This window comes from Centroberyx affinis, unplaced genomic scaffold (assembly GCF_046629955.1).
Source record: "Centroberyx affinis isolate AG114_WGS23_722 - 3 ecotype Tasmania unplaced genomic scaffold, CSIRO-AGI_Caff_v1 ptg002679l_1, whole genome shotgun sequence".
Classification (NCBI taxonomy): domain Eukaryota; kingdom Metazoa; phylum Chordata; class Actinopteri; order Beryciformes; family Berycidae; genus Centroberyx; species Centroberyx affinis.
The window spans coordinates 62,501-71,795 of record NW_027280862.1 but is presented as its reverse complement, the minus strand read 5'-3'; positions in this window follow the sequence as shown (position 1 = coordinate 71,795).

The window sequence follows — 9,295 nt, the reverse complement described above, 5'->3', positions numbered from 1 at the left end:
AAGCATGTGTGACACAGACTTGCTGTCTGGGCCAGGTTTGGTGTAGCTGTGTTGCTGGTCATCTCTCTCCCTCTCTCTCTCTGTCTCTCTCTGTAGTTTTGGGAGATATTAATAATTTCACACCCTGCTAACGAGGGCTGTGCGTTTCAAGCCAGGCTGAGATGCAAGCCGAGGGGCCGTGTCCCAGCATGAAAGAGAGCGGGATTCGCCAGATTACTGTTTCAAAGGCCTGTCTGCTGATGAGAAGCTCAGTAAAAAATGAGACAAGATTTTTCTAGCCTGGAACCGCCAGGGAATTCCTCCACTTCCGCTGTCTGTGATATGCATGTGTGTGTGTGTGTTTGTGTGTTGTCCATGTGTGTGTGTCTGTGTGCGTGTGATGTGTGTGTGGGTGTGGATGTAGGGAAGTGGGTGGGTGTGGGTGTGAGAGAGAGAAACAGAAACAGATAGAAAGGGAGAGAAAAAAAGTGACAGAGAGAGAGAGAGAGCGAGAGAGAGAGAGAGAAAGACTTAAGTCTGAGAGATAGAGCACCTTCAGTGTTTCTAATCTGCCTTGACAGGTATATATGAACCTCTGAGAACTGCCAGGCCTGGTGTTGATTGCCGAACTCTGCTGGAGAGAATTACATGGGGTGTATGGCACACACACACACACACACACACACACACACACACACACACACCATTTGACCTACCTCCAGGTGCCCTGTAAAAAAGGTTCTCTTGTACAAAGCAGGCGGTGATTGCACGCAGCGAGTCCCACCCGAATGAAACAGCAGAGTCGGCCTCATTTGCCCTCTGGATCTCTCATCAGCACCCCAAACTCCTTTGTTTCTCCCCGCTGATACTCGGATCCAGCGGACGGATCCAAGCAGTTCATGGATTCCTCCTGGATGAATTTCATTTCTAACTCCTCGGGGTTCATGAGGGCGGCTTGATGGAGCTGTCCCTGGATTCAATGTGCCCACATGCTGCGAAGCCATGTAAAGCCTTTGAAGGCGAGGGGACACGGTCACACTCACTTCAGACTGTCACCCATGGATGGGCTCTTAATGTGCATGTACGCTCAACCGTTCATCAAGTCTAACTCCACTGGTGAACTCAAGTGACCTAGTGTGCATGCTTATTCGTTTAGGTCCACACACAGAGAAACCTCAGTAGTTTTAACAGCTACTGAGATACAAAGAGTATCAATAAAAAAAACAGGAGTATAGTCACACAAATAATAAAAATAAATAAATAAATAACCTATTTCTATAGGGACAGCTATATAAACTATCCCTTTACTTCATTAATTATGGAAGAACAATTGAAATATAGAAGAACAATTGAAAATATAGAAGAACAATTGAAAATATTTTTATATGACAACAACCCATGATGATAGATCATGCTGTAAAATGGTGTTTTTCTTTGTTTTCAAACTGCAGCTTTGTGGAACTGGCTAGTCTTTATGTAACTGAATGTCTTTTTTTTTTATCAGTTGTAGTTCAATAATTCACTATATAAAGACATCTTAGTGAAGCTGACAGTGGGAGTCAATGGGAGGTGCTCCATACAGAAAATCCTCACCTCAGTCTAGTGTAAATGAATTCTTCTCTTGGCTGACTGAGTTCTTTAGTTACATTGTGGCATGTTGTTTTTTTTTTATTGAAGGGAAAATGTCTACATGGTGAGTCATCAGACAAGAGTTTTAAATAAATTACCATATTAATTAATAATTTGGGACACAAAGAAAATACCTTGTTCCCTCATGGCAACACTATGCCGTAAAAGGTTAACATTTTTACACCATAGTCATTCATGCTAGTTGATTCCTTTATTTAATTTCCACCAATCACGTCAATAGGTTGACATAGCTGTGACAAATCAAATGATGTGTCAAATATCCAGATTACTGACTCTGTAGTGACACAGCAGACTGCAGCTAAACTCTGTTCACATGACCTGCCAGACTGTTAAAACACATTAACAGCCAAATAAATGTAATGGGTGGAAATGTACAAGGAGGTTTTCCGTTCCCTCCATTAACCAACATCTAGGACAGCAGGGCCTTGCTACCAGACAAGAGGTCAGAGAGGGTGAGTCACTAAAGCACTAGCTAATTAATTGGAACCAAGAACAATCAGTGTGTGTGTGTGTGTGTGTGTGTGTGTGTGTGTGTGTGGGTGCTTATAAAACCATTAAACCAATCAATACTGAAGCGATCGTTTGGGACAAGAGCTTTGCGTTATTCATTGACTGTTAAACACCCTCAATGTGGGTGTGTGTGTGTGTGTGCCACGCTCACATTCAAATACAGAAAGGCATTGATTGTGTGTGTGTGTGTGTGTGTGTGTGCCTATGTTGATCGGGGCTGCAGCAGGATGATCATGCTTTAGTAATTAGCAGACTCAAGGACCCAGTTAGTACAGTAACTCAGCCAAGCATGGGGCTGTGTGTGTGTGTGTGATTGAGTGTGTGTATGTTGGTGTCTGTGTGTGTGTGTGTGTGTGTATGTCTGCTCATTCTGCATTGAGGCAGACTTTTGGAAACATCCAAAAGACACAGTTGACTGAGCAAGGCCCCGGTTCTTGCAGGAAGGGTCACTCGCTCATTGGTTCTAACAATGTGTGGAACCGACCTACGTAACCTTAACTCTTACCCTAGTCTAAACCTAATCATAATCTTAGCCCCAAACCCAAATTTTAAGTCTAAACTAATGTTACCCTAACTGACTCTAATTTGAATCTTAACCCTAAACCCAAGTCCTAATCCTAAACTGGCCCCAACTGGCCAAAATGTCCTCACTTTGGAGGATTTTCCTCATCTTTCTTTCCTTGTGAGGACATTTGGTCCTCATTAGTATTGAAATACAAGAGGACACACACACACACACACACACACACACATACACACACACACCTGCATTATGTCTCTATTTGGTTGAAAATATATCCAAGAACAACCGCACCATGCTCTGCTCTTTAGGCTGACTGCTGCAAACTGCATATGCTGATGTGACAGCAGAGGAATCAACTCCCTTTCCCCCTGATCCAGCTGTTTAATTTTCACATGGTTCGATGTAATTCACTATGGGAATTTAATTTGGTATCATCTCAGGTCATATACCTATCGGGCAGAAACTGACACGCAGCACTGCAGACATAAAGGGGATTCTGAAAAAGACATAAAACAGTAGGGGTTCTCTCTCTCTGCTGCTTTGGCTCTCTCTCTCCATCCATCTTTCCTTCACTCTGTCATGTCCAGGTGGCGGTTCCAGCCCCATTAGTCCTGCTGATGTGTGTGTGTGAGTGTGTGTGTGTGTGTGTGTGCGTGTGTGTGCGTGGGCATGCTGTGTTGACATTCCATCTGTGCAGTCCTCCATGACATCCCTGGCTCTGTACGGACCACATCACATCATTTTTTCACAGCAATGATATGCTGTGCAACTACAATAGCTGGTTAATATCCATCAGAAATGAGCAGGGACTTCACGCCACAGTACATTCTCAGAAAAATGCTGCTCACATAAATCAGTGTAAACAGTGGCACATTCTCAGAACTGATAATAGAGTCGCATACTGTTCTGTATGTTAGATTATAGGATCATTTCTGAGGTCGCACTTGACTGCGTCCTATATGTTGTGGATGGAAAATGAGACTGCAGATTCAACAAGAAGGTAAAATGGCAATGAATAGGAAGCGTGTAACATGTAACAAATATGCAAATTCAGTGTTTGCGTTGTACATGGCTACACAGACTGGACATGTGTGAAAATCGTTAGGACCATCTGCCTCCACTTTGTTCCCTCTCAACTCACCTGGGCCATCTAAGGACAACAGAAGATAGTGATATGCCGATAAATAAATAAATGGCTGACATTTCTTCAATATGTTTTGTCATGGGCTCATACTATAGGAATGTCTATAAACAGTGTACTTCTTTCACATTCTTACCTAATGATATTGCCAGAAACGCAGAGGTAGGGATCGTAAATTATTTGCGCGGAGGTCGCAGACTTTGTGCTTCAAGTGGAGCGACGGGCCCGAAGGAAAGCAACTCTACACGGACAACTTAGCGCTGCGCTCATCCATCATCTTCCTCTCCTGGACAATGAAATGTACATTAGAGAGTCACGCGGTCATAAATAACACCGACTGTAGCGTTACTGTCTGTCCCATGCGGAAAGTAAAGCCAACGGTATATACAGCACATTCTCCTAACAAATCCCCCCCTGAACACCTGCTCTCATTTAGGAGGAGCTGGATGCATTTTCACAGTTTCCCTACGGACTGTGATCCATTCCAGTGCACCCCCCCCCCAAAAAAAAAAAAAAAAAGCTGACACTGCTAGGCATGGCTTCCTCTGGTTTACCTACTTTCCATGTTGGATGTTTATGCAGCTTGTCCCATCAGATTAAGCAGCTACTGTACTGTATGTTCCTCCAGATTTATGCCATTTCCTCCTCGCTGTTCCCAGCTATAAGGAAATAAAGAAATGAATGAGGAATCCAGGGAGAGGAGACATCTGTAAGGAATGGAGTCCAGGACCGGTGCGTGTTTAAGTTAGACCCAACCTGCTACATACAGCACATATGGGGAAGTTTGGGATGTCAGCCCCTGGGGTTCACAGTCGCCAGTCCCCCTGGCTTGGCTCGGGTTGAGAGGGTTAATTTGTTGTGGAATTTCACCATTTCCTCGAGTCAGGAAGTCATCCCACTTTTTAATGTCGCTATTAAAAACTGGCTTTCCTGGTTCTGACCTGAAAGCCGACACGATGAGTGATGAGGGGAGAATGTATACTATACTGTATGTGTGTGTGTGTGTGCCAGTGTGCATGTACACATGCATGTTTGTTTGCTCCCCACCTCATGTACTGCGCATGGTGTTTAGTAAATTCTATTTAAGTTTTAAGTTCAAATTTTAAGTTAAGTTTAAAGAGTCACAAAAGGAATCCACTTTATAGCAGTCAAATGATTCTTAAACAATGAATAAACTCTACTTTCAAGTGTGCTGAAAAATTCACATCTTTTCTGTTGCATCAGTGTTATTAATTTGTAATCACAAGCTTCCAGTTTGATCTGAGCTTTCGAAATCTCAAAAGAGAAAACTACAGGGTTGTGCTGCACATAAATGCAGCTTTCATGTTGCCTGTGACGATGTGACTCCTCACAGTCATCGCACAGGTTTTTTTTCTCTTTTTCTCTTGTTTAGATACTTAGACACACAGTTATAGGTGTATGCTACTGTAAAATATTAAGGTCTGAACATTTGCTGTGTATACATATTTCCCTATTCATATACACATTTCCTTAACCAAATTCTATGTTTTAGGTTAATCATTTCCATCAGAGCAGTCCTGATAACATCAAACATTTGGAGTAACCTATGCTAGCTAGGTTTTAGACAAATTGTTTGTTACCAATTTCACCACCTTGATACTGCACCATTGAATTAACCACTTTAATGTCACAAACAACACAGACACATAGAATACTGGTCCAGCACTAAACATTTTAAATACACCACAGAATAATTACACAGACCACACATACCTCCTCTTGGTTTTCCCACACCTCAAAGAGTGCTGCTGGGTGTCGGCACAGTATTTATGAGTATTTATGTCATTATGTGGGAAGGTTTCTGTTTTTGAGAGTATACTTATCCTTTGTTATTATTGTTAATGGAGTATAATGATGATTAGAAACCTACATACTGTCTATAGTAGTGTATATTGTATGGGTAACGTGATATTTTGATTTCTGTCTAAAAGTTTACCTGTGTTTTAGGTGAAACGTCATACCACCCTGGACTAGAAAAGTGGTATGGTCCTGGGAGTGGAGGCTTGATTGAGGCCTGTATTTAAATCCCAAATGTAAAGCTGTCTGATTGATATACCGAGCTTGACTTGACAAAGTCTGATTAGATGTTTTTGTATTGAACTATTCATTTTTGTATGCCATCTTGGCATTTTCCATTTTTTGATTTTCATCCTAAAAAAACAGTAAAGACTGATCATTGTCAGGAATCCAGCCAAGGTCCATTGATTTTTCTAATTTATTCCATATTCCATATTTAGACCCATATTCAGGTTATTTTGTGTTGCTTTTTGCCTGTCTAGTTTTCTGCTCTGTGTGTCTGTGTTCAGTTCCCATACTTCCAGCCCCTCCTGCTTCAGCTCCATTGATTGGTTTACCTGTTCGACCTTGTCTCCGCCTCCTCTGCCAGCCAATCTCCTGCCAGCCCATCAATGCACACCTGTCTCCACTTATCATTTAGCTAGATGTGTATATATACCTTGTGGTATTGTCAGTCTTTGCCAGTTCGTCCCAGAGATTTTTCCCCTGTGTCATTTCAGCCTGTTTCCTGGTTTTTGTAGCCTAAGACTTGTTATGACCGGTTTCCTGCCTACTGGATTCTCTCTTTGCTCTCTGTTTTGTACAGTTGCCTGGCTAGTATGGACTTGGACTTTGGTTTTTGGATCAGTAAAGACCATTGAGCTTTTACCCTTGCCTCTGCCTGGTGTGTTTCCGCTTTTGGGTCCTAACTACAATTCTGACAGATCATTCTGGTTTGTCATCGTTCCTGTTGCCTAGACCCTCATCAAAGCCACCCATTTACATTGCCTAAGAAAATATATTGTATCTTGTATATATTTAATGTGCAGATATGTAATTGTAAAGCCTTGCCGAGTAAATGTTGCTTTGGAATTCAAAAATGCTTGCACATGTAAGAATTGAAAGCAGACCTTAAGGCTTAAAGTACTTTTTATTTGATTTTTTTTCTGCTGGATACAATGATGAGAAACAGAAGTGGGTAGCAAGAAAAGCGAAAGTCTAATATGAGAGAGGAGTCAAATCTGTACAGTTTTAAGAGATAGGATGATACAAGATGAAAGCTAATTTTTAACTTATTGTTCCTCATATGCTCAAATACATGTAATCCCTGCTGGTTTACTCTTGAACATAAGATAGCAAGTTGAAAAACCAAGGTTAGTGTGGCATGTTTCATGTTTGAGTGTGTTAGAGTTATAAATTATAGGTCAGCACTCTTCATATCAGTCGGACCTCAGATTCTTCTCATAGTTTCTTTGGTAACAGGAATAGGTGATCGGTCTAAAAGAAATATAACAAATGGTTCCCTCATGTCTGTCCTGTGTGACATGGTTTATATGGTTTTTGAGGGATTCATGCAACCACTATGCGACATAGAGGGAAACTATCCTCATGTAATGAAATGCAATGCTCTATGTTTATATGAAATACATAAAGGATCTGACAACATACTGTGCAAACCATGAACCACGAGTTTGCCCTGCTGGTCTCTCTCTCTCTCTCTCTCTCTCTCTCTCTCTCTCTCTCTCTCTCTCTCTCTCTCTCTCTATTCCCTTATGTATGCACACTCTCAGAAGTGCACACACACACACACACACACACACACACACACACAGTGAGAGAGAAAGAGAGAGAAGGAGCACTATGTGTTGACTCAGGTAAAGCAGCAGCAGCAGCAGCAGCAGCAGCAGCATCTTTGATCACTTAAGGCAAATTTTTGCTGCTTGTGCTCTGTTCAGAAGCCAAGAGCCGGAGCAGAGCGAGAGGTCGGCAAGGTTAAGGACAGACAGGTCAGAGCTTCATGCTGCCTTCAACATGCTCATCATCATTCACCATTACCTCATCACTTCTTTAATGGATAGAAAACAGAAATTCAGCATTTCTGGAGTGGTTACACTGCACTCTGTTGGCTCTACTGTTACTAAAAAGTTGGACCTTATTCTGCTTGGTCAGACAATCACATTTTTATACAAATAGATGGAAAAACGCACAAAAAAGAATAAATATACCTATAAAAGTTACATATGTGTACCTGACCTTTGAGCTCTAAGGGAGGTAAGTGAGAGGAGGATTTCCCTTTGGAGATAAATAGAGCGTCACATCTTTATTACAAAAATAAAGCCTGTGTCCTAATCGCTGCTGCTTTTTCACAGCTGGGCTCTGGTGCTGCTCTCCTCACACGTTTGCAAGCTCTGTATTCGCTTTACCATCAGTGGCCTAAATGAGCAGCAGTGGCCTAATTGTTAACATCTTTTCCTTTCAGCTGCTCCCTTTTCCCTGTAAATCAGATTGCTGGAATGCACCTTAAGGGCTGACAATAAATCATCAGGCTCCCTCACGAGGAATCGTTAACCTCAAAAGGGGGCCTTCCTTTTTGGGTGATCTATTTTATCACTCTATTGATCATAACCATGTACAGCTTGGCTCAGAGCGTACTGATGTTCTACTTTTTGTCTACTGTCCTTAAGATCAGTGGTTCTCAACCTTTTTGTCCCCCCAAAACATAAAGTAATTCCTACATGTGTTACAGACGTAAAGACACAGAATGGTAAACTGTGACATCAAGTTATACTTTTTATTTTCCTTTTCCAGGTTGTTTTATTTATTGGAAGTGGCCGAGAAGCTACAACTTTTTATTATTCCACAAGAAAAAAAACGCATTCATCACAAGCATTAACTAAATGCTGATAAATTAGTATATTAGAAATATAGTTTTTCACATTCCATGAATCATCCCTCGACCCACAGGTTGAGAACCGCTGCTTTACGACACTGATCCTTTACTCTTGGAGGATTTTAAGTGTTTGATCACTCAGCGATTCATTCATTCATTCATTCATTCATTATATTTCCTGCCCATGTGTTAGATAAGTAGATTGGCTTGTATTGCACAGCTCAAGCCACACAGGCGTGGTTCAATAGAATGAAAAGAAGGACAAATAGAGCCTTAATGAAGCAGTAGAGAGGCTGCATGGCTTTGTATTGACGTTTTAATGGGAGTGTTTGTCACAAATCACCAAGGCTTTAACAGGTCAGCAAGCTCGTTTGACACATTTCAATTATGGCAACTGTCAGACTGGCTGGGATCAACATTGGCTTTCCTGTTGGCCATGAGGAACACTGTTGGTCTGTGAAGTGTCTGTCTGGTAAACAACATGCTGGGTTCAGATCCCAGAGGCACTTAAATGCCTTAAATTTGACAAGTAAATGCCTTATAACCTGAAATAAATAATGCTATAGTTCCAATAATTCTGTTTCACTGGTTTACATACATCTTGGCCTGAATTTTTGCCTGTCGAAAAAAATGTTTTAAAATGTTTTTTCATGAGCATATTACCTATTCAACTTCAGAGCAGACAGCCTGACCGGACATGCTGAAACTTTCCCATCAGGTAATTTTACCAGACTGACAGATGTGTTTTATTGATGAAGAGGGGACTCTGTTAGGCTTAGTCCTCTCTCGCTCCCCTCTTATCCTA